The following is a 16,914-nucleotide window of genomic DNA, read 5'->3' as shown; positions in this document are numbered from 1 at the left end:
GTGATTTTGGAGACTACAGTTTTAGCCTCTTCACTTCACTCTTGCCAAGTCATAGATAAAAAATTAGAATCCACTCTGAGGGCACACAAGAAATGTCCCTTCACAAGCTTAAATATATTAATAGAGCCTAACATTCTGTATAACTCTCTGCTTTAGAAGTAAGCAACTCATAGACACCTCAGTTTGCACACATGTGCCCTCTTCAATTTTGGAGTAGACATTTTATTAATATACACATGGGATCACAAAGACAAGAGTAATGAAACAAGACCACCATGTTCTAAGGAAGCACCTTGGTGCCTGGATATATTACCAGCATTGTAGCAAATAGCGAGGGACAGACAGTGTAATCTGGCACACAGCATCTGTGTTACACCTGGATTCATTCACACAAGCTTTATTTTGGTTGTATCTTGCTGCTAATCCAAGACCAACCAGGAGAAGGCAGTACAGGCTAAACAAAAGAAGCTATAAATTTTCTTTAAAGCAGAAAAAGAAATAATGGCATGGGGATTCTTTACAGCATAAACCTCTACCCATGTCAGGGAACAAAGGAGCCTTTTCCAACACTATCATTGTTTGCACAGCTTCACTCCCCCTCAACTCTGTAGCTCTCTTCATGTTCTCCTAATTCTTCCATTCCTCCTTAAACATTAACATACATACAATATACAAACTGGAAAAACATCTAAACTCTAAAGCTTCCCAATCCTGCTTTAAATTCCCAAGCTTCTTTCTCTAGCATTACCACTTAAGGTGAAGTTTAAGTCTAATTTTTATTTTTTTTTAACGTTTATTTATTTTTGAGAGACAGAGACAGAGAGTGAGACAGAGAACCCCAAGCAGGCTCCGCAGCAACGTGGGGCTCAGACTCGAAAGTTGTAGGATCATGACCTGAGCTAAAACCAAGAGTCAGATGCTTAACCAACTAAGCCACCCAGGCACTCCAAGGAAAAGTTTAATTTTTAGATAGCATTTTTTAAGAGCTCATGATGCTTTTTTTTTTTTAATTTTTTTTTTTAACGTTTATTTATTTTTGGGACAGAGAGAGACAGAGCATGAACGGGGGAGGGGCAGAGAGAGAGGAAGACACAGAATCGGAAGCAGGCTCCAGGCTCTGAGACATCAGCCCAGAGCCTGATGCGGGGCTCGAACTCACGGACCGCGACATCGTGACCTGAGCCGAAGTCGGATGCTTAACCGACTGAGCCACCCAGGCGCCCCTCATGATGCTTTTATATGACAAGATCTACTGACCGTGAGCCCTCAAGATCACTCTGCTTCACATACACAAACATACAAGACCGATTGTTTCAAATACAAAAACCTTTCACACATGTAAAAGAGGGCAATTTCTTCCTCAATACGGAACATTATTCCCCCAGGACACTAGACAGTGAATGAAGGTCACTCACTAAAAGCCAGAAGGAGGATTCTAATTAAACTGCAGCCCCTGACTTTGGGAATGCATTCACTCTACTAGCTGCCTGAGAGCACAGAATAGGATCCCCTCTCTGCTCAGTAGGACCCTGGGGAGAAAAGACCAAGTTGCTATCTGGACATCTGGGCAAGCCCAATTCTACTGATCAAAGTAGTATGGGCTTTGTTAATCATTAAGCCACACTTCGAAGTGTTTTTGTTTGGATAGTTGGATTTTCTAGAGTAGTTTTTATCACATTACTCCAAGGAAAAGTGTGAAGTTGCCAAATTGGGCCTTCCTGCCTTTCTTATCTGCAATTCCTTCTTTAATACCACCTTTATTCACCTCCCCAAGTGCACAGTGTTTGTACACTGACCCCAGCTTGCCACGGCCCTCCTCAGAAGCTCCCCCCACTGAGACATTCCTTGTGCGTTTGTCTGTAGGTATCATTCATGCCCCTCCCCAACAGAAACTTATTCTTAATTAAACCTCTCCCTGTGAACAGCATCAGGCTGTCTGAATCTTTTAAAATTTTTTAAAAAATGTTTACTTATTTTTGAGAGAGAGAGACAGAGACAGAGACAGAGTGTGAGAGGGAGAGGGGCAGAGAGAGGGAGACATAGAATCCGAAGCAGGCTCCAGGCTCTGAGCTATCAGCACAGAGCCCCCAAGCAGGGCTCAAACTCTTTGAACATTGAGATCATGATCTGAGCTGAAGTAGGACACTCAACTGGCTGAGCCACCCAGGCACCCCAGGCTTTCTGAATCTTAACACATGATGCGATTGTATTACTTAAAACCACACTAGATATATAAGTGACCTTTGAGTACTTATAACTGCTAGATAGCACTCTGACCTCGATTTTCCTTTCTTTCTTTTTCTTGGCCCACCGAATGGGCCCCTAGGACTTCTCATACCTATTTTAAGAAAAAATGAGCAAGGGCATGGAAAAGAGAGCTTTTTTTTCTCTTAAAATAAAAAAGTTTTGTGACATATATTAAACATACAGATAAGAAAAGAATATAATGAACTCCTATGTACTTAAAACCCTGCTTTATCAAATATTAACTTTATTCCACATTTGCTTTAGAATTACCTCTTTTAGAAAATATTACAGAAAGAATTAAGCCCCCCCTTTTATCCCTCCCCCTTCTTCTACTTACTTTCCTCCAAAACAAACCTCATCATGAATGGCTGTATATATTGGTTCCATGTTTATAACGATACACATTATTTAATAATGCTTTATGGTTAAATCTCTGTATAAGTGGAATCATATTGTACACATCATTCCACAAAGGGCATTTTCACTCAATGTTTTTTTTAATTTATCCATGTTTACAAATGTATTTCTAGTTTACTCATCTTATTGTGGTATAGTCTTCATTCAGATGACTAAATCATAACTTATTTATTCTATCTCCACTTGGTGAACATTTAGATCAAATGTTACGAGGGACATTCTATCAGTTTCTTTTTCTGCACACACACTTTGCTGAGTCAGAGAGTGTGTTCCTCTTCAATTTTAATAGATATTACAAAATGAATGTCCACAGTGGTTATATCAATATCAGTTGACACTCCCACCAGAATTTCAACTTACCACTGCTCTGTATCCTTTTCAGAGGATATAAGATCATATTAATCTTTGCTGACAAGTGTAAAATGGTACCTCACAGTACTTTTGAGCCATGCTTCTTACAGAAAGTGATTGTGACTGTCTAAGCAAGACTGTGCAACATAGATAAATTCTGCTTATAGTTTCCAACCACATCTTATATATTTTATGTGTGTGTGTCATGATATACTTTGAGGAAAAAAAGTGGTAAGTTATTTTAAATGGGGTGTATACTAAAATGCAGGATGCAAATTTGCATACATGTGTGCCGTTCTGTAAACACTGGCCACAAGAAGGAATGTTTCATGTACTCACTGTATGAGTTTATCCAAGCACAAGACCTATGTAAAAATAACACCTGGAAAGTTTTCTAGAATTAGCTTTCATGGTCTGTAGACTTACAGGTAACATCAGATAAAGTCTGTTTCCCTGGTACCTACATTTCAGGCAGTAAGTCTAATTTCTGAGTTAGAACTTGGTTTCCTACTTCCTGAAGTAAAACCATGGCCAATATAAGAGGTGGGTGTTTGTTTTCTTCTTTTTCTTACCACATCTCAGTACCTTAGTACGCTTCACATATATTGGGCATGTAAAATGTGCCATACACCATGGCAAGCACTTCATCTGAGTTATTTCCTGTAATCTTCTAATAGCTATAAACACGGTACTATTATTATTATTGTCCCCAGACTAGAATCAAAGAAACTGAGAGCCTGAAAGATGAGGTAAAATCACAGAGCTTATTAAAAAAAAATCACAGAGCTTTTAAAGGACCAAGTGTCTGATTTTTCCTGATTCAGAAGTCTTCGATATTCACGGCTATGCTAAGCAGCCTGATCCAAAATTCAGACACCTGTAAAACTGTTTTGAAAAAGTGCTTCATGTTAGAAATACAAGCTTTTTCTCTATTTCTGTTCTACTTCTAACCTCAAAGACAAAACAATCAAATGCATTTGAAGACAACTCTCATATCTCCCCAAACCTTCTCTTCCCCAAGTAAGACACTCTTGTATCTTTCAACTGTTTTTGTCTTTACGTTCCCCACCTTTACATTCTGACTACTCTCCTCTGGGTGAGTTTCAGATATGCTCCCCTCTGAAACTATGATGCTCAGAACATATTACAACAGCATATGTCCAAGGAATAGTCAGTACAACGGATTCATCAGCTGCCTCACTCTGTACCTTATATTCTACTAAATGCTGCCCTAAATCATACTGGCCTTTTTGGCAGCATATCACACCATTGACTCATTCTGAGTTCATGCCAACAATAATTCCCAAGTGATTTTTTTTTAATTTTTTTTTAAATGTTTGTTTATTTTTGAGACAGAGAGAGACAGAGCACGAATGGGGGAGGGTCAGAGAGAGGGAGACACAGAATCCGAAGCAGGCTCCAGGCTCTGAGCTGTCAGCACAGAGCCCGACATGGGGCTCAAACTCACAGACCGTGAGATCATGACCTGAGCCGAAGTCGGACGCTTAACCGACTGAGCCACCCAGGCGCCCCCCCCCAAGTGATTTTTAAACATGTATTTCTGTTAAACCATGCCTCTCTTAGCCTGAATTTTAACAGTTTTTATTTTATTCAAATGTAGGATATTACATTTGTACCCATTAGGCTTTATTTGTTGAAGCCTGCTGGAATTATTTTGGTTCTTCCAGTTTACTGGAATTCACTCTGATCTTACAGAATCTGTGTGCTATCTTTGTCTTCATCAAATTCATTGATTAAAATCTACCAGGTGATCTTGGGGGAGCCTGGGTGGCTCAGTCAGTTAAGCATCTGACTTTGCCTCAGGTCATGATCTTGCCATTTGTGAGTTTGAGCCCCATATCAAACTCTGTGCTGACAGCTCAGAGCCTGGAGCCAGCTTCAGATTCTGTGTCTCCCCCATCTCTCTGACCCTCCCCCACTCACGCTCTCTCTCTCAAAAATAAATAAACATTAAAAAAATTTTTTTTGTTAAATCTATAGAGGGGCACCTGAATGGCTCAGTTGGTTAAGTGTTGAACTTTGGCTCAGGTTGTGATCTCATGGTTCATGGGTTTGAGCCCTACATCAGGCTCTGTGCTGACAGCTAAGAGCCTGGAGCCAGCTTCAGATTCTGTGTCTCCCCCATCTCTCTGACCCTCCCCCACTCACGCTCTCTCAAAAATAAATAAACGTTAAAATTTTTTTTTTGTTAAATCTATAGAGGGGCGCCTGAATGGCTCAGTTAGTTAAGTGTTGAACTTTGGCTCATGGTTCATGGGTTCAAGCCCTACCTCAGGCTCTGTGCTGACAGCTAAGAGCCTAGAGCCTGCTTCAGATTCTGTGTCTCCCTCTCTTTCTGCCCCTCTCCTGCTCACACTTGGTCTTTCTGTCTCTCAAAAGTAAACACTGAAAAAAAAAGAATTTTTTTTAAAGCCACTGAGTGCTCTTGATAACAAGCTTTGTGCTGTATTCACAGAAACATTTCTTCAAACTCACACCGATCTCTTCAGAAAGTCATCCAGATGCAAAATAAAAAAAAAAAAAAAAAAAAAAAAAAAAGAAAGTCATCCAGAGTCACAGGGTATGATCCTTTAACTGTGCAAATCCATCTAAATGTATTTCTTCATCTTGACAACAAGGATATCATAAAAAAAACTCTGTCAAATGTTTTCCTAAATTTCAGATAGCCTATAACTATTTTTCCTATAACCTTGACAAAAAAAAAAAGAAATGGAACTACTTAGTGATAATATATTATCAATGACCCTGTATTAGATATATTTTATGGTGCCCCCTTTATTTTTTTTTTTTTTTGTCTTCTTTTTTTTTTTATTTTTTTTTTTTTATTTTTTTGTCTTCTTTTTTTTTTTTTTTTTTTTTTCTTTTTTAATATATGAAATTTACTGTCAAATTGGTTTCCATACAACACCCAGTGCTCATCCCAAAAGGTGCCCTCCTCAATACCCATCACCCACCCTGCCCTCCCTCCCACCCCCCATCAACCCTCAGTTTGTTCTCAGTTTTTAACAGTCTCTAATGCTTTGGCTCTCTCCCACTCTAACCTCTTTTTTTTTTTTTTTTTTTTCCTTCCCCTCCCCCATGGGTTTCTGTTATGTTTCTCAGGATCCTATGGTGCCCCCTTTATAATAACTTCTCCATCTGCCTTATAAATACTATGATCTAGATTTTGCTTGGTATCCAAATTAAACTTACTGGATTTATAGATTGTGGAATTTACTTGTCTTTTTCTCTTTGACAGAAAATGAACTTCACCTCCAGGAAAGATGCAGTAGATTATGGCAGGTCAGTGTTCCTCTTTGCAACTAGGGGAAAAAAAACAAATAAATTACAAAAAATTATGTGTTTAAAACATCATAGGGATGCCTGGGTGGTACAAGTGTTTAAGTGTCCCACTCTTGATCTCAGCTTGGGTAATGGTCTCGCAGTTCCTGAGTTTGAGCCCCGTATCGGGCTCTGCACTGACAGTGTGGAGCCTGCTTAGGATTCTGTCTCTCCTTTTCTCTGCCCCTCCCCCACTTGGGCATATTCTCTCTCTCTCTCTCTCAAAATAAATAAATAAACTAAATTTTTTTTTAAATAAGGATACTGTAACAAGTGTGGAGTCAGTAAGGACTGGAACTAAAATTTCAGAATCCAAAGAGCCTTTCCTCAGAGAGATGGCAACCACCAGCCATTTTCTTTCCTGAGGTACTTAATAGTCCCAAAACAGGCATGAGGATCAAGGCTGGCCCCTGGAGAGGAATTCTATCAAGGAAAAAAAAAAAAAAAAAAGAAGTTGTAAATTTTGAAGCTTCACTTGTATTAGAAACTAGAGAAGCCCTAGATAGAAGATCGGTTTTTAGGAAGCATCAGTTCTGGAGTTCTGAGGCAGCATGCAAGACTGGAGGGGCTAAGCTGGAAAGGCAGAGGAAAACCTTTCACAGTTTCTTGGTTCTTTGGATTAAAAGTATGGTAAGAGTACATTCTACGACTTATCTTGTTGCCCTTAAGACATTTACAAGATTTTGAAGCTGTATAGGGCAAGAACCTTTTAAAGAGCTATGCTCAAAACACCCAGTGGTCAGAACTGAATCCTCTAATATGTTAACACCAAGGAGACAGAGACACACAAACGATTTAACCCAGGGATAAACCACAGGTAAACTAGGTCTTAGAAAAACTCTAACCCAATCCCAACATAGATCATCCATGACTAGACTGAAGTGATGTGCCCTTCAAACTATTTACCTAACAGAATAAAGTGAGCACTTTCTTTAATGGAAAATAGCATCATCTACAGCCTCTATGGTTCTTTAACTCATATTGTCATACAACAAAACTTCGCTACGTATGGGAAGAGTTAGAGAAATGTAACTTCAAGTAAACAGAAAAAAAAGAAGACAATTCAGATATTAACCACAATAAACAAAAACTTAAAATATACTTTTATGAGGCAATCGACAACCTGTAAAGGCAACCTACAGAATGGGAGAAAATATTTGCAAGCCACATTTCTGATAAGAGATTAATATGCAAAACACTTAAAGAACTCACACAACTTAGTAACAAAAAATCAATCCAATTAAAAAATGGGCTTAGGACTAAATAGGTATTTTTCCCAAAGAAAACATAAATGGCCAACGGATACATGAGATGTTCATCATCACCGATCATCAGAGAAATGAAAATCAAAACCACAATGAGACGTCACCTCACAGCTGTTAAAATTGATGTCATCAAGAAGACAGGAGGTAACAAGTATTGATGAGGATGAGGAGAAAAAAGGATCCTAGCGCAATGCTGAAGGAAATGTAAATTGATGGGAATGTAAACCAGTTTGGAAGCTCCTCAAAAACTTTAAAATAGAACTACCTTATGATCCAGCAAGCCCACCTTTGGGTATATATCCAATGGAAATGAAAGTGGAACCTCAAAGAGGTATTTGCACTCCATGTTTTTGCAGCATTATTCACAGTAGTTAAGATATGGAAACAAGGTGTCTATCAGTGGATGAATGGATAAAGAAAATGTGAGACAAAAAGACAGACAGACACACACACACACACACATACACATACTGGAATATTATTCAGCAATGAGAAAAAAGATATCCTGCCATTTGTGACAATATGCATAAACAGTGAGGGTATTATGATAAGTGAAATAAGTCATACAAAGAAAGACAAATACTGTATTATCTCACTTATATGTGGAACCTAAAAATAATGAACTTATAGAAATAATAGAATGGTGGTTACCAGCAGCTGGGGGGAAAGGAAAGGATGCAGAGATGTTTGTCAAAGGGTATAAACTTCGGATTAGAAGATAAATGAGTTCTGAGAATCTAATGCATAGCATTGTGATTATAATTAACAATAATGTATTATATACTCTAAAGTTGTTAAGAGAATAAATCTTAAATGTTCTTACCACAAAAAAATAATGATAATTATATGATGTGATAGAGGTATATAGCTAATGTTATAGTGCTAATCATTTTGCAACATATAAATGTATCAAATCACCATGTTGTACATCTTAAACTTAGAAAATGTTATGTGTCAATTACATCCCAATAAAGCTGGGAAAAAAATATTTAATCTTTTATGGAAATGTGAAAGAATATAAAGAAGAGATAGATAAAAATATGACAAAAGTATGAAGAATTTGAATCTATAAAAAAGAAACAAGTAGACACATTTTTCTAGAACTAAAAAATACAATATCTGATATTTAAATTTCATTGTTTGTGCTAAATGGCACATGAGAAAGATACTAACGAATTACAAGACAAATCAATAGAAAAAATCCAAACTGAAAAAGAGAGAAAGAAAATAGTAGAAAGAAAAGTGGGGAGGGGAAACTTAAGAATAAAGTGTGGGAATCAGGTAAAATAAGAGAGAGAGAGAGAAAGCCCCAAAAAGAGAGGAGAACAAGAATGAAGCAGAAAAAAAAAAAAGCTGTAAATACTGAAAACTGATGAAAAATATCACAACAGATTTAAAAAAACACACACAGTAAATCCAAATCAAGGTAAATGCTTTAAAAAATCCATAACTGTGGGGCACCTGGGTGGCTTAGTTGGTTAAGCAGCCAACGTCAACTCAGGTCATGGTCTCACAGTTCATCAGTTTGAGCTCTGCATCAGCCTCTGGGCTGACAGTGCAGAGTCTGCTTGGGATTCTCTCTCTCCCTCTCTCTCTCTCTGCCCCTCCCTCTCTTGCATTCTGTGTCTCTCTCAAAATAAATAAATAATAAATAAATAAATAAATAAATAAATAAATAAATAAGCTTAAATTAAAAAAAAAAATTCTACTAAGCTTGTTCTTTGTATATTGCAGTGGTCTATGGACTTTTTGAATTGGGGTCAGGTGATAAATGATTTTGGCTTTGTGAGCCGTATGGACTCAGTTGCAACTACTCAACTGTACTATAAACCAGCCACAAAGACCATAAACAAACCAATGGGTGTAACTGTGTTCTAATAAAACTTTATTGGCAAAAATTAGCTAGATTTGGCCAGTCCATGGGCTATATCATTTGTTAATCCCGGTATGTAAGGCATCTTTGAGTTTTGGTTCATTAAAGTTATACTATTTTTCAGTCAAAATAGAAAGAAAGAAGTAATGCTAGAGAAAAAGCAATACTTTTGTGACACAACAGAAATTAAAAAGGAAAGCACAATCTGAATTTGTACACAGTTAATAACACAGTTTAAATATACATGAATTTAGGGGTACCTGGTTGGCTCAGTTAGTTAAGTGGCTGACTCAGGTCACGGCCTCACAGTCAGGTGAGTTTGAGCCCCACATGGCCTCTGCTGACAGCTGAAAAGCTTGGAACCTGCTTCCAATTCTCTCTGCCCCTCCCCTGCTTATGCTGTCTCTCTCTTCCTCTCTCTCAAAAATAAATAAACATTAAAAAAAAGAAACAATATATACATGAATTTAGCTCCAAAATACATAAATACAAAAATTCAGCAAGAACATAAAAGATTTCAACAATATAATTAGCCAATTTGACCTAAGATAATAGATAATCTAACAATTAAAGAATGAATACTTTTCAAGTAACATTACCAAGGTGGTAGAGACCCCAGCCCCTGACACCCCACAAAGAACAACAATTAAACAGCTAATCATGAGCAGAACCAGAGTTCTGGGCTCCACTCAAGAAATTTAGGACACACAATAGAATGAAAAATCTGAGAATAGTCACACAAAAAGAGGAGGAGGACAGTTTCACTTTGCCTGCATCATCCCCTCCCCCAAGCCAGCACTGCTTAGCATCAAAAAGGAACTCCCCAGCTAGAAAGAGATTCCCTAACAGGGAGAGGAAGATCAGACTGAGCAATCAGCTTCCCCAGGCTTGTGGGGCACCATGCTTCATTTTTTTTTTTAATTTTTTTTAACGTTTATTTATTTTTGAGACAGAGAGAGACAGAGCATGAACAGGGGAGGAGCAGAGAGAGAGGGAGACACAGAATCTGAAACAGGCTCCAGGCTCTGAGCTGTCAGCACAGAGCCCGACGCGGGGCTCGAACTCACGGACCATGAGATCATGACCTGAGCCAAAGTCGGACACTTAACTGACTGAGCCACCCAGGCACCCCACCATGCTTCAATTTCAACCACCCAGATCAGAAAACCTGAGGTGTATAGAAATGTCTAAGAATAAGGAAGAAAAGCAGGGACTACCAGTAGCAGCCATGCAGCAGGAACAATCACCTTGCTCTATAAACACATACAGCAACTTTTGCCACTGAAGAAAACAAGAGCCAGCACTGACGCCATGGACCCCAGCAGATTTCACCAGCCTTGGCCATACAGGTATTCTCTTTTTCTGATGCCAGCCTTCCTTATTCTCTCCCTACTCCCTCCTTCTAGTCCCTGCTGCAACCCCAGAAATGGCCCAGCAGCCAGTCCCAGCCCCTGTACCTATACAAGTTGACATCATCCTAGACCCCCATCAATGTGCAAGCACTCAGCATAGAGGGATGTGTGTTTGCGTATCACTGGCCTGATGCTCTTCACAATGTTCATGCCCAGGGGTGACTGCCCCCAACAGCTCTCAGTGCCCATAGTTGGCCCCGCTCTCGCTGCCTGCCCTGGCCCCCATCATAACATGTGTCTATAACTGGCCCCTGCCTCTACACAGGTACCTGCTGGTGTCCACAGCAAAGTATGTGCTTACCACAGGATCTGGCCACTATTACTACCTGTTCTGGTCCCTACCTACTGGACCTGAAGGCCCCACTGAGGAGACCACAGCACTTACAGCCATGGCAAACACCACAAGGTACTCACAAAAGACTACAGAGTTATTGATGCCGTAGACCTCAGTGGCCTGACCCAAAGAGATGTCACACCAAGGGCAATTGGGTGGCTCAGTTGATTGAGCATCTGACTCTTGATATCAACTCAAGTTGTGATCTCACGGTCATGAGATCGAGCCCCGTGTTGGACTCCACACTGAGCATGGAGCCTGCTTGGGATTCTCTTTCTCCCTCTCTCTCTGCCCCTCCCCAGCTCACTCACTCATGCATGCACTCTCTTTCTTTCCCTCAAAATAAATAAATATTTTTAAAAAGAGAGACATCTCACCTCTCAGATCCAGTGCCACCACACACTGAGTGCCCTGTACCACTAGACCCAATATCTTAGCATGATCCCACATGCTTCCACCCACAAGTAAAAATCTTCCCTTTCCTAAGTGAGTCCTTGAGGTTTGGAAGACGTGACTGCTTCTTCAAATGTGTAAAACACCTAAGAAAGGCTATATGGATTATTAAGAATCAGAGAAGCATGACTCCATGAAAGGAATAGAGTTAACTTGCAGTAGCTGAGCCCAAAGAAATGAAGCTGCAGGAAATTGCCTGACAATTCAAAATAATTGTTCTACTGATGCTCAATGAACTGTAAGAAAACATAGATACAATTTAATGATTTGAGGAAAATAATACAAAAACAAAATGAGAAGTTTAACAACAAAGATATAGAAAACACTGGGGAAAAAATACAGAAATCTTGGAGCTGAAGAATACAATGACTAAACAAAAGAATGACTAAGAATACAATGACTAAACAACAGAGAGTTTCAACAGCATACTGACCAAGCAGAGGAAAAACAAGTGAGCTGGAAGAAAGATCAATTGGAAATATCAGAGCAACAAAAACAAAAAAGAATCAAAGAGTGAAGAAAGTCTACATGATCTATGGGATACCATCAAAACTAACATGTACAAATGATTGCACTCCCAGAAGGAGAACAGTGCAAAAGGGGGCAGAAATATATTTAAAGAAATATGACCGAGAACTGTCCCAAACTGGAAAAGACACTTGACTACACTAATCATTAGGAAAATGTAAATCAAAACCACAGTGAGAAATCACCTCACACCTGTTAGACTGGCCATTATCAGAAAGACAAGAAGGGGCACCTGGGTGGCTCAATGGGTTAAGCATCCGACTTCAGCTCAGGTCATGATCTTGCGATTTGTGAGTTCGAGCCCCCCATTGGACTCTGTGCTGACAGCTCAGAGCCTGGAGCCTGCTTCGGATTCTGTGTCTCCCCTTCTCTCTGCCCCTCCCATGCTCATGCTCTCTGTTTCTCAATAATAAATAAACGTTAAAAAAAATTTTTTTAAGTAAAAAAAAAAAAAAGAAAGACAAGAAATAACAAGTGCTTGAGAGGATGTGGAAAAAGAAAACCCCTGTGACCTGTTGATGGGAATGTAAATTGGTACAGCTACTATGGAAAACAGCATAGAGGTTCCTCAAAAATTTAAAAATAGAACTACCATACCCAACAATTCCACTGCTAGGCATATATCCAAAGAAAATGAAAACACAATCTCAAAAAGATATCAGTATTCCCATGTTCACTGCAGCATTTTTCACTATAGCCAAGAAGGATATGAAAATAACCTGTATCTGTCAATAGATAAATGGCTAAAAAAGATGTTGTATACTCACAATGGAATATTAGCCATGAGAAAGAAGAAAATCCTGCTATTTGTGACAACAAGGATGGACCTTGAGGGCATTGTGCCAAGTGAAATAAATTAGACAAAGGAAAACAAAATGTGGAATCTAAAAAAGCCAAACTCAAAGAAACAGGTAATTAATGGTGGTTACCAGGAGATGGGTCATGTTGGAAATGAGGAGGTCAAAGGATTGGTAAAAGAGTACAAACTTCCAGTTACATGATGAATAAGTTCTGTGGATGTAATGTATAGCATGGTGATGATAGCTAATAATACTATATTTTCTAGGAGACCAGATTTTAGATGTTCTCATTACAAAAAAAGAAGTGGTGATTATGTGAAGTGATAGAGGTGTTAGCGAACACTATGGTGGTAATCATTTTTGCAGTATATGAGTTTATCAAATCAGCAAGTTGTATACCCTAACTTACACAATGTTATGTGTCAGTTATATCTCAATAAATCTGGATAAGAAATGAATGCTTTTCAAATCCGTATGAACATTTACCAAAATAGATACTAGGTCTTAAAGTAAGTCTCAACAAATTTCAAAGAACTGTAATCATACCAAATATATTCTCTGAGCACACTGGAATCAAACTGAATTAAAATGAAGTAGGGGCAATAATAGCATGTGCCATGCAGCTAAAGAAGTACTTATGGGAAACTTTTTATCTTTAAACAGACATTTGAGGGGAAAAACAGAATGAATGATTTAAGCATCTAACTCAAGAATGTAGCTAAAGATAGCAGTATTAAACCTATAGGAAGTAGAGGGAAGCAAGTAGCAAAAATAACAGCAAAAATCAGTAAGTAAAACGTAGACATACAATAGAGAAAAATCAACAAAGCCAGAAGTTGCTTCTTTGCAAAGATTAATAAACGTGACACAACCATAGTAAGATCAGTTAAGGAAAAAGAATACAAATAACCAACATTAGTAATAAAAGAAGGGACTTCATTACAAATGTTAGATATTAGAATTATAATAAGGAAATATTGGAAGCAACCTCATGCTAATAAATTTGACAACACAGATTAAATGGGTAAATTTTTGGGCACCTGGGTGGCTCAGTGGGTTAAGCATTGACTTCGGCTCAGGTCATGATCTTGTGGTTCGTGAGTTTGAGCCCTGCATTGGGCTCTGTGCTGATAGCTCAGAGCTTGGAGTCTGCTTCAGATTCTGTGTCTCCCTCTGTCTCTCTCTGCCCCTTCCCTGCTCAAGCTCTGTCTCTCTCTCTCTCTCTCAGGAATAAACATTAAAAAAAATGTTTAAAAAAGTGGGTAAATTCTTTGAACAGGAATATTTACCAAAACGCATATAAATAATAAATATATTAGTTTGTTTTCTATTAGCAAAATTGAGTTATTACTCAAAAGCATTCCCACAAAGAAAATTCCAGGCCCATGTGACTTCACTGATGAATTCTGTAATACATTTAAGGAAGAAATAATACCATTCCTCTGAACGCTTTCCAAAAACAGGAGGAAAACTTCCCAACTCATTTTATGAAACCAGCTTAACCTCATTCAAAATCTGACAAGCAAAGGAAATTACAAGCTAATGTCCCTCAGAAAAATCCATAAAATATCCTCTATAAATTATTAGCAAAGTGAATCCAGCAACATATAAAACAGATACTACATCAGGACCAAGTGGGTCCCTCCAAACTGCAGCCCTCTCCCTGCATGTTCTAGGCTCTGGCTTGCTTTACTCTCTTGTACCAACCTCACAGGTTGTGATTTCTAATTCTGAACCACCTCAATGTCACATTTTTTGCTCTTTTAGAACTCTAATACCTGTGAAACCAATTCTCTATGCCAAGTATCCTCTGTTTAAAATACTCATTTATAGTCAGCTTCCTAACTCAATCCTGACTGATAAACAGTTAAAGAATATATACTTTCCTTTGCCTTTGACACTTGGCATATAATTCTCCCCCTAGCCCAAAGACCATCTACTTCATGTCTTCTCCAGCCTTGTCATACACAGAGATCATCAGCTAATACCTACATCTCCCTCTGAACTCCGCTTCAATGGCATGATCCCAGAGAACCTTCCTTCCTATACCCCTATACACCTGTGTGTGCCCCAATATAACACTCACCACTAAATTACTATTGCTTATTAACTTGTTAATATAGAGGTCTTTCTATAAATAGATGATAGATATCTATTACAACTAATAATGCATACCTATGTTACATATATTTACATATTATGCTATAAATACATTATATAGAGAGATATCAAGTATATAAAATTACATATAGGAGATACATGTATGTGTGTGTATATATATATATACATATACATATATATACATATACATATATATATATATATATATGTATATATATATATATATATATATATCCTTCACATCCTTCAAGTACTCTGGCATTTAGCAGGGCACATGTTATTAAATAAATAAAGGAAAAGAAGGAAAGAAGGAAAAAAGGAAAACTTGTTCCCAGTGCTAATCCTCAGCCCAATGGAAATGATGATTCCCAAGCTCTAATACTGAATACATGAATACTGGATTCATGAGTCATGTGCTTATATAGCTAATTCTAACAGATATCTGGCTTCTGGAGACACAGGATTATTAATTCATTAACAACTGTATGTTAGCATTTAAAATGTACCTGTTCATTTAATAGAGTTTGTGATAACATAAAAATACCTACAAATATAAATGTTTAAACAAAAAGTCCACAGTCACTGCCATGATTTCACAAGCAATAAAGTGAATGAGGTAAAAATTAATTTCTCCTCACCCAGCATAAATTGTTAATCAGTGTGGACAAGTGGAGGGACACTGGCTAGCTCCCAGGCTGAGCTAATCCTCTCCAGTGGCACATGCAATGACTTACCACAGAAAAATGTGATTAAGTGTATTACTTGCCATGCACCTGCCAGGGATCATCTGATGATTTCTCAGTCAGTGACCAGTAGCCAGGTTATCCTCAACACCACATTTGCCTTGCCACTCTCTAGAAGAAAGTTCAGGCAGAAGGGCTGTGGGCTTGGCAGCTGCTGGCTCAGAGCATGAAGCTGGGTGCAGAAGAAATTTCTTGGCCCAGCCCAAGTCCTTCTCTCATGAAGCCCTCCTTAGCCACCTCAACCCACTGACCTCACCTATCCTTGCCACCTGTGCTGTTTGTTTAATGTGCGGATGCCCTTGGATTATTATTTTCTTGCTGGATGCCTGTATGTTGCTGCCAGACCCTCCCCACTGTCCTCACCTTCCTCAAAGAGGAATATATTAAGCAATTAATGACAAAAAGTGGTGAAAGAGCACTAAAGGGCCACCATAAAGATATCCAACAGAGGTGACAGCAAAGGCAGAAAGAGGTGAGACAAATTGGGGAAAGGCCATAAACCAGGATACATCATCTCCCTAATCTGTTCCACCCACACATTTCAGACTCAGTATTTGTATCTTGGTTGTAGGAAATAATTCCTATGAAACTCACGCCCATTATAAATCAGATCTCACGCCTGAAATCTCCTAATACACTGGGTCCCTCTATTGTGTAATGAGTTGTGTTGTCTGCTTCTGTAATAGCTTTTCCCCCACTAAATTCTAAACTTCATGAAGGCAGACTTCGTCTCTACCACACTCTTAGCACAGAGCCTGGCACATAGCAGGTCCTCACTATTCATTAATATCTAAATGGATGTGTGGGGGTTCTACATGAGAGTACTGTAAAATCTAAAGAGTCTTCGCAGTGCAAAGTGTTATTAGGCCTTTTGGTGAGGAGTTCTGAGAGGCTCTTTAGGGTCAAGATGTGTTTGAGGGGCATGCTGGGGGAGACAGCTTTCCTTCTTAGCAACAGGAGTGCCCAGGTAAGGCTTAGAGGAGAGAACTCAAAGTTCTAGCCACTCAAGGACTTTCCCAGACTTGAGA

The 16,914-nt window shown here is 38.7% G+C and overlaps 1 long non-coding RNA gene across 1 annotated transcript in view; it reads right to left on the bottom strand.

Annotated features, from left to right (window-relative positions):
* The window catches only part of LOC122217481, a 235,454-nt gene that overhangs the window by 138,959 nt on the left and 79,581 nt on the right, over positions 1-16,914 (bottom strand). Inside the window, exon 5 of the long non-coding RNA XR_006201524.1 lies at positions 6,229-6,338. This is a non-coding gene — a long non-coding RNA (uncharacterized LOC122217481). The remainder of the gene's footprint in view (positions 1-6,228; positions 6,339-16,914) is intronic.

This window comes from Panthera leo, chromosome B1 (assembly GCF_018350215.1).
Source record: "Panthera leo isolate Ple1 chromosome B1, P.leo_Ple1_pat1.1, whole genome shotgun sequence".
Classification (NCBI taxonomy): Eukaryota; Metazoa; Chordata; class Mammalia; order Carnivora; family Felidae; genus Panthera; species Panthera leo.
This window is presented reverse-complemented; position numbering and strand designations above follow the sequence as displayed.